The sequence below is a fragment of the Heterodontus francisci genome, chromosome 1 (genome assembly GCF_036365525.1).
Source record: "Heterodontus francisci isolate sHetFra1 chromosome 1, sHetFra1.hap1, whole genome shotgun sequence".
Classification (NCBI taxonomy): domain Eukaryota; kingdom Metazoa; phylum Chordata; class Chondrichthyes; order Heterodontiformes; family Heterodontidae; genus Heterodontus; species Heterodontus francisci.
Genome location: NC_090371.1, coordinates 271,742,348 through 271,757,124, shown reverse-complemented (window position 1 = coordinate 271,757,124; position 14,777 = coordinate 271,742,348). Strand labels below are relative to the sequence as shown.

Here is a 14,777-nt window from a genome sequence, read left to right as displayed (position 1 = left end):
AGCATAAGGTAAAGATCAGCTTTGCCACCTACAACCCAAAGTATATTCAGCTGTCCTTGGGAGGACATTTTTCTTATACTGACTATTGTGTATGTCTATTTTAGAAAGAGATGATGCACTGGATTATTATTAACAGGCATTGTGTACGCATCAAAGGGAAGTTATATTCTGTTTATGACATTTTTTTTGGAAGGACACAAGTAAATGCAGCTAATGTTCTTTAATTCTTTCCCAACAAAATATGTAGAAACTCCATAAAGTTAACCAACTGCAGCGTCTAAGGGCCACAATTTCCTCCATTTGCTCATTTTAATGAAAAATCAGGAGTGAGCATAAAGCGGGGGAATAGTGTTAAAAATAACCAGAGGAAGAAAATATACCCAGCAGGTATGGGTTTGATATCAAAAGTAATATCAGCGATGAGACAAAGTACTGATCTTCAAACAGCCAGGACATCAACAAAACAACATGGCCAAGTGTCCACAGGCAAGTATAATCCACAATGCGACTGAGTTATCACTCGCCATTTCGGGACCATGAAGGTGCAAAACCTGGAACCCTAGGCTGTGGGGTTTGCAATCTCATGCTTGCCACTCTCAAAGAGTTGGGAGGCCTGATTCATGGCATCAGATGAAGGAAGACAACTGCCACCACCACCCACTCTATTCCTGTCCTGTTCACTCCAACGTGCAGTCTAGCCCCTCGCTGAATTATTAAATGGAGGTGAAACTACAACCTGTGCAGTTGTCTCATTCGTGCTCAGCTTGCTACTGCAGACAGGATGGTTTTGTGACATTTCACCAGCAGGAAGCGACCAGTGGCCAAGTTTAATTTACTACCACGCGTCTGAATACAGTCTGCCAGCACCTGTATTAGCAGCAATCACATGCAGAATTACAAGAACATGTCATGGTGAATGGTCTAAATTTATGACGATTAGAGAGGCATAAAAAGTGTTGAATCATCTATTTTTCATAAATTGGACTTCCATTTACTGCCAGAGACAAGGTGCAACCTGAGCCCCAGCACCAAAATAGTAGGGCAAGGGGGAAAAACTGCGAGAAACTAGCAAAGCTTTTATGGTAGAACCATCTATATAATTAAAAATGTATGTCTTGTACACTTACTGTCTGCAAAATTTATTTTGTTGCCAAGTTTTTGTCATACCTTAGTGTCAACTTTTTCTGTTACAGATTTCTCTGTCCATATTTCTAATGGCAACTGCCTATGTAAACTTGTCACGCTGTAATTATACCCTCCTAATTGTGATGGTGCTGTAACACATCATTCCGCATTCCCCCAGCTCCTCAGCCTGTTCTGCACAGCAACTGCAACATCACTTCTCTACTTCCCAAGCTGTGGTAAGCACAGCTATTTAATCATATTATAAAATCAAAGCATTATACAACAAGAACACAAGATACGAATTTAAAATGATAACTGAAATGCAAGCCCTGGTCCAATCACCTCGCCCGCTAATCGCATTTGAGAGATCATGTCGACAAAATCTTTTGTTCTGTATGCAAATTAGTGAGAGCAAACCAAAATAAAATCCTGGGAATAGGGAAAAAGAACTGGATGTTACCAGGGAGAATGTGGGAATAGTATGAACACAACGTAGTAGCACTGCAAATGTGGACAACAGATTAAAGCGACTGCTCGGGACAATAATTGTGTTGCTGAACAGAGCTCGGTGGAAAGTGACAAAAGCCTGGTGGTATGTAATTCCTGTCTGCTCCCCCACTACTACCCCAAACAAGAAAAAAATTCCATCCCTGCCCGCCTGCTTGTAGTTAAACATTACTTCCTTGATCAATGACTGAAAATCTCCTCTGAATCAACACTTAATAAATGACTTCAGATGCAGAAACACAGTGGTGGCAGCACAGCTACTGTGAGCAGAACAAGACTGGGCCTGCAGGACTCCATGCTCAGACGAATCCATTCCCCTGATGGACTGTGAGGTTAGTGCTTTGCTAACTGCAGCACAGCAATTCAAGGTAACTGGATGGAAACTCTCATGTTGTACCAAGGTAGCATTAACAGATTAAAGAATACTCCTCGTTCACTTGCAAAGTTCCTCAATTTGACAATGGCTTTTTTCATCTTTACCAATCATTTACAAAAAAAGACTGAATTATCAGCGAATACAGTAGACATTTTAAAGGGTCTATGCAATAAACAAAGAAGATCGTTCCTCATGGATTTTTCATCATAAAACATTAAATGGTCCTGTTACTACTGGTTATATTTTGTAACTGGAGATATTTTTATTTCTTTGTATATAACGCATCAATAGTTACTGAGTTCACTTTGCTACACAGCACATTCCCAATCTTGGTCGTGTGTCATGGGGACTGGCACTGCACTTAAAGCGGACTCCTCCCAACACAGCTGGACAGTAAACTGAAGGATAAGTTACTCGTGAAGCTAGCTTCAGAGCAGTGCAAATTGAGGCTTAGGAGCTAAAGCGTGGCTACCTGACCCGAACCCAACCAGACCCGACGACGTGTCGGGGTCGGGTCGGGTCAGGTCAGGTCTCTCTTCGGAGTCCAGCATTCGGGGTGGGGTCGGGCTGGACGTGGACAGTGCTGCCTTGCTCCGGGAAGTAATCTTCAAATGAACATTCAGGACGTCAAGGTGGGAAACGTGCAGTCTGGACTCCGCACTCTGCAGTAAAGCCCGGCTACCCGACCAAACCCGACTACATGTGTCGGGTTCGGGTCCGGGTCCGGGTCGGGCCGGGCATTTAAAAAAATTAAAGGATTTGGGTTGGCTGTTGTCGGGTCGGGCCTGGGTCAGGTTTTAATTTTATACCTGAGCCAGGCTTTTACTAGGAGCTTTTCATCCAGGGAAACGAGAGAGAGAGAAACAAGAACAGCAACATCCCAGAGGTCACCATCGCAAGTGCAATCCCCTCCCCCATAATATTTCCAGCTTGGTGAGTGAATACACATGTATTTTGTTAACACAACTGATTTAACAATGGTCAAAAATCCACAAGTACAAGTCATGCCTGTCTGAAGTCCAACTCTGGTAGTTAGATAGCATGGCTGAACTGCAATCCATTTGTAATTTGAAAGTTTATTCAGATTCATAGAGCCTGGCATCAATTTAAAAATAGGTTAAATCACCATTAATACCAAATCAGTTACATCAAGAACATGCCTTCGCTTACAAGCTGCAAAGGAGAGAGTTGTTGGTGCCTGAAAAAGCATCGTCATGCTGTCAGTCACAATGCATTCTCACTGCTCCTCTTCACAAACTAGATCTTTCTCATGCTGCATTCGATAGAAAGAATCAATTGTGGTTTCTGCCCTCAAAGCATTTCAATAAAACAAAAATAAAAGTTTTTTTTAAGAAATTTAAATATTGCAATTCAACAATTTTCTGCCCCATTACAATTTGAATAAGCACATACGTGCCAACATTATATAAATCCCATTGTACTTTCGACAGTTCTAAAATCTTGAACCACTGCATCAATATCATTCTCCTCTGTTAATGATGAAAGAACACGTATGTACATCACACTCACTTCCAGTCGAGTAGATTTTAAACACTGTGCAGCTTTAGAAATTCATTCAGTCTTATCAGTCCATTTATCACCAGTGCTTGCCCGGGTTGCAGTAGAGGGCAGCAGTGCATCGCAGTCACCTCTCTTCAGTGACCTTGCCCCTCCCCATTAATCATTGATTAGAAACTACTGGCAAAGTAGAACTGAAGAAGTACCTGCTTGCTGCAAAAGACTGCCACCAGTTCCAGTTCCCACTTCCACAACCACCTCGTCCTCCCTCTGAACCTGCGGAAATCACCTCTGCCTCCTCACATCGAGCTATTCACTAACCTAGAAATAGCATCTCCTGCTACCAGCTGGAGCTGCTCTGTGGTGCAGGTTTATTCAAATATTAATGCTGCTTTTTATAAAGACACAGCTAGCTCTCTGCATTACGACACTATCCGATCAGCTGGAAAGTCACATGCCAGACAGCTGAGTATATTCTAAAAGGACTCCAGACCGTGTGTAACTCCAAGTACATCTCATTCCAATTCACAGCACATGAACTACTTTGCCCTACCACATTAATATTGCACAAGTCTTAGTACAATCTTAATGCAGCAGGGCTTAAAGTATGTGGTTTGCATGTTCGGGACAGCATGTGAGCAAAATATGAAATTACACAACAAGCAAGCAATTAACAAACATGCAGGAATATATGATATATATAGTAAATATATAAAATGTATAATATATGTGTTGTCCTCAAAATAAACCAAAAGTAAATAAAATGTGTTTACCAGAACTGATCAAGCCCTCTGATATGTCAGGTTCTGTACAGGGGCCAAGGACACGGTAATAAGGACCTAGGACAGATGCAGCATGATGCAAGAAAGAGGATATACAAAGTACCTGCAAGGGAACTGATCCCACTTTCCTCAGTAATATCACTGCATACCCAAGGTGCAAGATTCCAACGGGCACCCTCCACCAGCAGAGGTGACCTTGTCTCCATTTAACCAGCACAAGGTTATTCGCATGTTCAGGGTGGGCAGGCAGTGCATTGCCTGCAAGGGTGCATCAGCAGCAAAGCACCCATTCTGATGGAAGCTCTTAAAGTGAAGCCATGCAGACACCCCCAGAGGAAATAAATTTTCTATATCTACCCAAGTAAATCCTTCAATCAGCTTAAACATCTCAAGTAGGTCACCCCTCAACCTTCTAAGCACAAGGGAATATAGGGCAAGATTATGCAACCTGACCTCATAATTTAACCCTTTAAGCCCTGGCCAATTTTACTAAACTGAGTAATGATTTAGCGAAAGTGGACTGGAAACAGCTACTTGAAGGTAAATCAGCATCAGAGCAATGGAAGGCATTCAAAGGGGAGATTCAAGGGGTTCAGAGTAAGCATGTCCCCACAAAGAAAAAGGGTGAGACGGCCAGATCTACAGCCCCATGGATGTCCAGGAGCTTACAGGGTAAGATAAGGCAGAAAAGGAAAGCTTATGTCTGACACCGAGAACTCAATACTACAGAAAGTACAGGAAGTGGATGGGTGAAATCAAAAAGGAAATTAGGAAAGCAAAGAGAGGGCATGAAAGGATATTGGCAAGCAAAATCAAGGTGAACCCAAAGATGTTTTATCAATACATTAAGAGTCAGAGGATAACTAAGAGAGTAGGACCCACAAATGACCAAAAACGTAATATGTATAGGGGCAGAAGATGTTGGTATCATTCTTAATGAATACTTTGCGTCTATCTTCACAAAAGATGGGGATGCTGCAGATATTGTAGTTAAGGAAGAGGGGTGTGAAGTATTGGATGTGATAAACATAAGGAGAGAGGAAGTATTAATGGGATTAGCATCCTTGAAAGTTGATAAATCACCAGGGCTGTTAAAAGAAGCAAGAGAGGAATTAGCGGAAGGTCTGACCATCATTTTCCAGTCCTCACTGGATACAGGTGTGGTGCCAGAGGATTGGAGAACTGCTAACGTTGTAGGCAAATTATTGGAATCTATTCTGAGAGACAGGATAAACTGTCACTCAGAAAGGCAAAGGTTAATCAGCATGGACTTGTTAAGGGAAGATCTTGTTTGACCAACTTGATTGAACGTTTTGAAGACATGACAAGGAAGATAGATAAGGGTAGTACAGTTGATGTGGTCTATATGGATTTTAGCAAGGCTTTTGGCAAGGTTCCACATGGCAGACTCGTTAAAAAAAATTAAATCCCATGGGATCCAGGGAAATGCAGCAAGGTGGATACAAAATTGGCTCAGCGGCAGGAACCAAAGGGTAGTTGTTGACGGGGGGTTTTTGCAACTGGAAGGCTGTTACCCGTGGCGTTCCGCAGGGCTCAGTACTGGGTCCCCTGCTTTTTGTGGTATGTATTAACGATTTGGATGTAAATGTAGGGGGCATGATCAGGAAGTTTGCAGATGACACAAAGATTGGCCATGTGGTAGATAGCGAGGAGGATAGCTGTAGGCTACAGGAAGATATTGATGGTCTCGTCATATAGGCAGAAAAGTGCCAAATGGAATTCAACCCGGAGAAGTGTGAAGTGATGCATTTGGGGAGGTCAAACAAGGCAAAGGAATACATGATTAATGGGAAAATACTGAGAAGTGTAGAGGAAGTGAGGGACCTTGGAATGAATGTCCCTGAAGGGAGCAAGACAGGTCGATAAGGTGGTTAAGAAGGCATATGGAATCCATTCCTTTATTAGCCGAGATGTAGAATATAAGAGCAGGGAAGTTACGCTGGAACTTTATAACTCATTGGTTAGGCCACAACTTGAGTACTGTGTGCCGTTCTGGTCACCTCATTACAGAAAGGATATAATTGCACTAGAGAGGGTACAGAGGAGATTTACGAGGATGCTGCCAGGACTGGAAAAATGCAGCTATGAGGAAAGATTGGATAGGCTGGGGTTGTTCTCCTTGGGACAGAGAAGGCTGAGGGGAGATCTGATTGAAATGTACAAAATTTTGAGGGGCCTGGATAGAGTGGAGGTGAGGGGTCTATTCACCATAACAGAGAGGTCAGTGACGAGGGGGCATAGATTTAAAGTGACTGATAGAAAAATTAGAGGGGAGATGAGGAAAACCTTTTTCACCCACAGGGTGGTGGGGTCTGGAACTCACTGCCTGAAAGGATAGTTGAGGCAGAAACCTTTAACTTATTCAAAAGGAGTCTGGATATGCACCTCAAGTGCCGTAATCTGCAGGGCTGCAGACCAAATGCTGGAAGGTGGGATTAGAATGAGTGGATCGATTTTCGGCCAGCATAGACATGATGGGCCAAGTGGCTTCTTTTTGTACCTTAAACTTTCTATGATTCTCTCATTCTGGTGAACTGCGATGCACCCTCTCCAAGTATTAATATAGCTTTCGAGGCGTGATGCCCAGTTTCTCAACGTTGCACTCCAATACTCTAGTATATAACCTGCATGAACATTTTGAATATTTTGTTTGGTGGATGGACAAATTTATTAGTTCTGTTCAAATTTAGTTTTTTAAGTTTTGATTTGCTACTTCCTCTGCGAACTCAACTTTCCAACCCTAACCATTCCCCCATCACCCCCAACTGCAACCTTGTTCAAAGCATTCTTCATTTCAGTTCCGTTGTCAAACTGGTTCCCCTCTATTCTCCACTCTGCTGACTTCCGACACGTCATAGAGGGAAGTTCATTATCTTGGTTTTAATGGCTTACGATCAAAGGCAATGAAATTAGAAAAGAGGGTTTCTCTAAACGCAGATCTAAATGACTGATAGCTGCACGAGGATGAGCATCCCAGTGACCTTGTTTGCACATTGTGATAGCATGCTCGTGTCCCAAACACTGCAGTTCAAGGCAACAAATCCATTCACCAATCAATATCACTCAGACTTCTGCCAACTCCAGACATAACTTGCAATGGAGAAGATCAGAGTGCAATGTCAAATCTAAAAATGTACATATTGTATCAATTCTACAGAGAGCTTGTTAAATGCATTCAGTAGAAATGTGCAGGATCAATACAGAAAGCAAATAGGGCAGAAAAAAAGATGCCTAGTCTGAAAGCACCTTATTACATTTTCTGCACATCTACTTTAGTCCTGTGTGCAAATCAATCACATTAAATCCAATGCTGTTGCGAGTCATTTATGCTGCATTGACAATCCAGTGCTGGGTCCAGGGGCAGCCGCCGACTCCAGCACCTTTACTATATTATAAATGAGGCTTCTCTCCTGTGCCTGATGGCATGGAGTCCCATCTTGTAAGGGGAGATGGTGGCGTAGTGGTAATGTCACTGGACTGGTAATTTTGAGGTCCTGGCTAATGCCCTTGGGACATGAGTTCAAATCCCACCATGGCAGCTGGTGGAATTTCAATTCAATTAACTAATAAAAATCTGGAATTAAAAGCTACTTTCAGTAATGAATTGTCATAAAGACCCATCTGATTCACTACTGCCCTTTAGGGAAGGAAATCTGCTGTCTTTACCTGGTCTGGACTACATGGCACTCCAGGCCCATATCAATGTGGTTGACACTTAACTGCCTGTTGAAATGGCCTAGCAAGCCACTGAGTTCAAAGACAATTAGGGATGGGAACAAATGCTGGTCTTGCCTGGGATGTCCACATCCCATGAAAGAATCAAAAAGGGTTCACTCACATTCCAGTGCAGAGAGACAGCACCAGCAGTGCTGCACAATAACAGGTGGTACTGGGTTGCCAGTTTTTCTAGCCATGCATGGTTGAAGCCTCAGTTCACCTGTTCAGGGCTGTTTGCAGAGTGTTAACCTGTGCGGGCATCACAGAAACTTCATAGCCAGAAACCGAAGTCAGTGGCAATTTGTACGACTGCACACACACAGGGTAACTGCTTTCATGTTTGCCATCGGCACTAAAGAAATTCACCCGGCAACATAAATAGCATACTTCAGAGCGCTGGGAGCCAAAAGGCATTATAGAACCACAGCAGGTAGGACGTAGTTCAGCAGTATACTAATTCAGCTGTTGTGAACTTTAAACGGCCATGAAATAAGTCCCACATTATTAACAAGCTTTTAAGCTCCCAGCAAGAGCAGCTTCCAAGAAAATCCATCAGTGCTACTGAAACTAGTATATTCAGGTCCTATTAACAATGAAAGCTTTTCCAGCACTTATTCCAGTGGCTGTGATCCAAAAATCTTTGGCTCAAAACACTTAGGCTCTGAAATTCATCAGGGATTCCATCAGCGTCCCATCATAATTCGAATGGTGGGAGACCAATGGAACCTCTCAGAAAATGGCAGAGATCCTTGTTCCGCCTTGTGCGGGACTTAAACTCTTTCCATACCTTCCAAGGCAGGTATCAGCAAGGGATGGAGTCAGAGGCGAGCACTCCCTAAGCTGTGAGCACCTCACCCCTTAGATTCGGTCAGGTCCAATGCCACAGTCTCCAACTGTCATTGGCAGGTGGGTGCCAGAGATGCTCCCAAAATATCTCATGGTAATGAGATGCCCACTAGGCGACCCTGTAAACTCTGATAGGCTCATAGCAGGAGGGAAGCAAACAGGATCACAAATCACAGATTGTCAGATTGTCAAACTCCAGTGTTTGGGCCAAATCACGTCTTGAATCATCACGCACATCCTTTGCCTTCATTTTCCATCAACTTTTTCTTAGCATAAGGACATAAGAAATAGAAGCAGGAGTAGGTCATTCAGCCTCTCGAGCCTCCTCCACCATTCAACACGATTATGGCTGATCATCTATCTCAACTCCACTTTCCTCCCCATATCCTTTGATTCCCTTCGTGTCCCGTAACCCATTTTCTTTACTTTATAAAATCCAGTCGCAGGGAGTATTAACCTTATGCAAAATCCCCTGCACCAGCTACATAATTTGGTGTTTCCAGAGATTGCACCCACACCCACCGAGTCAAAATGGGAACTTAACTAACATTTAGTTTAGTTCTGCAATTCCTGTTTGCATTCAAAAATCGCTAAACACTCAATGGTCAATATATTGTTGTAGCTTCATCTTGGTTTTGTCGGTAGTGATCCTGCCAAAAGATTGTGGATTCACGTTCCTCTCCAGAACACATGCACATAGTCTAATCCAGTACTAAATAAGGTACACTGCCAGTTCCCAATGCTTTACTGGCTATCAGACATCAAGAGCATACAACTTGCAAAGAGGCTACCATTCATATCCTACCTATTTTTAATGGTAGAAGTGGTTAATACATTATTCATTATTTTATGGACTTTATTCGATCTTCAGCCTTTGGAGCCCTAGAAAATTGTACAGAAAGTTTAGGTTTTTTTCTTGAATACTTTAGTTCCTGTTTCATCTTACTTAGGTCATGTGAAAGGATAAAGAGCAAATCCATGGGCCTCAATGCTCTTGTAATATTTCATTGTTGACACAGTTAAAGGATCCCCAAAAATCTCTTCATTGTAGTTAGAATAATTTTGTACTCTTAGTTACTTGCGTGTCTTCTGGTTCTCTACAGTGATTCAACTTGAAAATAAACTCCAACAGATTTAGCCTGAACAATATAACGCGAGAATATGGTATTTACTGTCTTTCAAAATGGATAGAAGCACATGTTGAACAGCCTACATATTCTCCAGTGCAAAGTACTACAGCTATGTACAAGTTTCAATTCATAAGAAGTGTGCTCTGCTTATGGAACCTGCCCTTCTGCTGTGGAGTTAAGTGCAATTAAAAAGATGAATATTTCGTCCATGGTTTTATTTTTGTCTTTACTGTATTTTGCAATTGAGAATAGCTTTCTTTTGAAACTGTTCTCAAAGCAGAAGTTAGACCTGCATTGGAAAGCAGTCTGGCTCCTGGAAGCCAGCTTGCCTGGGTGAGCAGATAACTGTTTTGAGGTGACAATGCATTTTGATTTGCGAATATTTTAATTGAAAAAGTGGTAAGTGTCAATGTCCCACTAGAATACTTCCTTAATTACTATTTGCATTCATCTGCCCATTCATTGGTCCTGCCAGATGGTTAGCTCATCACCTTGTTGAATTGTTTTGATATTTGCTCTGTGAATCATACGAACATACGAATTAGGAGCAGGAGTAGGCCACTCGGCCATTCAAGCCTGCTCCGCCATTCAATAAGTTCATGGCTGAACTGATTACTCCACATTTCCACCTACCCCTGATAACCTTACACCCCCTTGCTTATCAAGAATCTATCTACCTCTTCCTTAAAAATATTCAAAGACTCTGCTTCCACCACCTTTTGAGGAAGAGAATTCCAAAGACTCACGACCTTCAGAGAAAAAATTTCTCCTCATCTCTGTCTTAAATGAGGGTGCAGAGGAGATTTACTGGAATAGCACCAGCAATGAGGAGCTTCACTTATGTGGACAGAAAAAAGAAGATGGAATTGTTCTCCTCAGAGCAGAGGAAGCGAGGAAGAAATGTAACAAGTAAAATAATGAGGGATTTTGAAAGAGTGAATCGGGACAACCTGTATGCACTAGCAGGAGTGTTAGTAACCAGAGGGCACATATTTATGAAGGGAAGACGAGAAGAATTTTTTTTTTGTGCAGCAAATTACAATGATCTGGAATGCACTGCCTGAAAAGGTTGTGGAAGTAGAAAGAACAGTAACTTTCAAAAGGGAAGTGGATTAATATTTGAAGGAGAAAAGTTTGAAGGGCTATGGGGAAAGAGTAGGGGAGTAGAAACAGGAGTAGGCCATTCGGCCCTTCGAGCCTACTCCCCCATTCATTATGATCATGGCTGATCACCCAACTCAGTAACCTGTTCCCGCTTTCGCCCAATACCCTTTGATCCTTTTAGACCTAAGAGCTATATCTAACTCCTTCTTGAAAACATACAATGTTTTGGCCTCAACTGCCTTCTGTGGTAGCGAATTCCACAGGCTCACCACTCTCTGGGTGAAAAAATTTCCCCTCATCTCAGTCCTGAAAGGTTTACCCTGTATCATTAGACTATGACCCCTGGTTCTGGACTCCCCCACTATCGGGAACATCCTTCCTGCATCTACCCTGTCAAGTCCTGTTATAATTTTATAGGTTTCTATGAGATCCCCCCTCACTCTTCTTTTTTTTTTAGAGATACAGCACTGAAACAGGCCCTTCGGCCCACCGAGTCTGTGCCGACCATCAACCACCCATTTATACTAATCCTACACTAATTCCATATTCCTACCACATCCCCACCTGTCCCTATATTTCCCTACCACCTACCTATACTAGGGGCAATTGCTAATAGCCAATTTACCTATCAACCTGCAAGTCTTTGGCATGTGGGAGGAAACCGGAGCACCCGGAGGAAACCCACGCAGACACAGGGAGAACTTGCAAACTCCACACAGGCAGTACCCAGAATTGAACCCGGGTCGCTGGAGCTGTGAGGCTGCGGTGCTAACCACTGCGCCACTGTGCCGCCCGTGAACTCCAGCGAATATAATCCTAACCGACTCAATCTCTCCTCATATGTCAGTCCCACCATCCCAGGAATCAGTCTGGTAAACCTTCGCTGCACTCCCTCTATAGCAAGAACATCCTTCCTCAGATCTCTTTCTCTTCTCTCTTTGGCCTCCTTGTCTCAAGAGACAATGGGTAAGCGCCTGGAGGTGGTCAGTGGTTTGTGGAGCAGCGCCTGGAGTGGCTATAAAGGCCAATTCTAGAGTGACAGGCTCTTCCACAGGTGCTGCAGAAAAAATTGTTTGTCGGAGCTGTTACACAGTTGGCTCTCCCCTTGCGCTTCTGTCTTTTTTCCTGCCAACTGCTAAGTCTCTTCGACTCGCCACACTTTAGCCCTGTCTTTATGGCTGCCCGCCAGCTCTGGCGATCGCTGGCAACTGACTCCCATGACTTGTGATCAATGTCACAGGACTTCATGTCGCGTTTGCAGACATCTTTAAAGCGGAGACTTGGACGACCGGTGGGTCTGATACCAGTGGCGAGCTTGCTGTACAATGTGTCTTTGGGGATCCTGCCATCTTCCATGCGGCTCACATGGCCAAGCCATCTCAAGCGCCGCTGACTCAGTAGTGTGTATAAACTGGGGATGTTGGCCGCCTCGAGGACTTCTGTGTTGGAGATACGGTCCTGCCACCTGATGCCAAAGAATCTCCGGAGGCAGTGAAGATGGAATGAATTGAGACGTCGCTCTTGGCTGACATACGTTGTCCAGGCCTCGCTGCCATAGAGCAAGGTACTGAGGACACAGGCTTGATACACTCGGACATTTGTGTTCCGTGTCAATGCGCCATTTTCCCACACTCTCTTGGCCAGTCTGGACAGAGCAGTGGAAGCCTTTCCCATGCGCTTGTTTATTTCTGTATCGAGAGACAGGTTACTGGTGATAGTTGAGCCTAGGTAGGTGAACTCTTGAACCACTTCCAGAGCGTGGTCGCCAATATTGATGGATGGAGCATTTCTGACGTCCTGTCCCATGATGTTCGCTTTCTTGAGGCTGATGGTTAGGCCAAATTCGTTGCAGGCAGCCGCAAACCTGTCGATGAGACTTTGCAGACACTCTTCAGTGTGAGATATCCTTCCTCAGATAAGGAGACCAAAACTGCACACAATATTCCAGGTGTGGCCTCACCAAGACCCTGTATAATTGCAGCAAGACATCCCTGCCCCTGTAGTTCACTCCTGAGAGTGAGTAGTTCTTTTGCAGAGCCGGCACAGGTTGGGTTGACAGGCTTCCTTCTGTGTTGTATCAATCTATGTTTCTACGGTGATCTCGCCCTGAAAAGCACTTGTTTTATCCCAAGACCTATAAGAAAGGTTTTACCAGACCTCACCCAGAATGGTTTAACCCTTCATGAACAGGCTGCAGAACAGCTGTTTTTGGATTGATGTCAGCTTCTTGCTTTTACAGCTTACTGACGACACTAGCTATTTGTGAATAAATCTGTTGATTACTTTAGATGGTTACAATAGCGTTGGCAAAGACTGACATTCATCGTCTTCTAAGATGGTGTGAAACATCGTGGTAGTGCTACATGTTATCTGGTAAGTATAAAGGGTTCATTGTTCACCCAGGGCACCCTAACCCAGCTTATCTCACACACAGAGCACATTCTGGTTTATATAATGTGAGGGTTCATTTATGAGAGTAATTATTTTTAAGTTGGAGACAAGAATGGAAATCATAGCAATGCTGGAAGAAAATCCAAAGATGCTATTTTGAGGCACTCTCTCCTTAACTGCACTCATTTTTAAGAGACACACAGAAAGTAGCCTTTGACTGAAACAACATGTTACTCCATGAGTGTAAAAACCTCACTCTAAAAAAAAGAGAAACATCCCATTTATGCAGCACCTAATGAACGCTTCAGAGCCAAGATATTATCAGCGAGGTGCAGGTTCTATAAGAAAATGTGTCAGCCAATTGTGCAGAGCATGATCCCATGAACAGCAAGTGATGAACGGCCAGCTCGCTAATCTGATTTCTTATGTGGCTCTGGTTGACGATGGTGATGCTTTTTACTTACAAGCACCAGAGTCATGAACAATTTCCTCACCTACCTCATATCCAAAGGCATTTTGATTCTTGCTGATCAGTAGGAGCTTGATCAAGTTGACAGCACCTTCCAAACCCGCAACCTCTACCACCTCGAAGGACAAGGGCAGCAGATACAAGGGAACACCACCAAGTTCCCCTCCAAGCCACACACCATCCTGACTTGGAACTATATCGCTATTCCTTCATTGTCGCTAGGTCAAAATCCTGGAACTCCCTTCTTAACAGCACTTTGGGTGTACCTACTCCACATGGACTGCAGCGGTTCAAGAAGGCAGCTCACCACCACCTCTTCAAGGGCAATTAGGAATGGGCAATAAATGCTGGCCCAGCCAGTGATGCCCACATCCCAGGAATGAATAAAAAAAAGTAGCCATTCTTTATGTGAGCTTAGGCAGTGACATTTAGCAAGCCTTTCAAACCTGAGCTGATCGTTGACCAACATTCATACACACGCCCACACTGGACGGTGATCATTTCCCCTCAATAGCCTGGCAACTGAAGCTAGTTGTAGTGCTTTCCAATGTTACACTGGCAATCAGTTAACTCAGAACAGATGAGGGATTAAATCCAGGACTTTCCTACTTCTAGAATCATAAACTTTTACAATAAAGGAGGAGGCATTTGGCTCAAGCCAACTGTATCAAGTCTCTTAAAGAACTAACCCCATTTCCCATACTCAAATTGTCATTTTTCAAATATTGATCCACATCCCTTTAAGAAGTAATTATGGATTCTGCTTCCCTGACTGTTTCTGGTCAGGTGGT

General features: G+C 43.4%; 1 protein-coding gene across 5 annotated transcripts in view; it reads right to left on the bottom strand.

Moving 5' to 3' along the window:
- Positions 1 to 14,777, bottom strand: part of psd3l (pleckstrin and Sec7 domain containing 3, like) — a 433,935-nt gene that overhangs the window by 286,881 nt on the left and 132,277 nt on the right. Inside the window, exon 1 of one of the 5 annotated variants that reach the window (XM_068045067.1) lies at positions 3,733 to 3,945. The exons of the other annotated variants lie outside the window; for them this stretch is intronic. The gene's annotated coding sequence lies outside the window, so the exon portion shown is untranslated. Of the gene's footprint in view, positions 1 to 3,732; positions 3,946 to 14,777 lie in introns of those variants that run through there. 5 annotated transcript variants of the gene reach the window in all.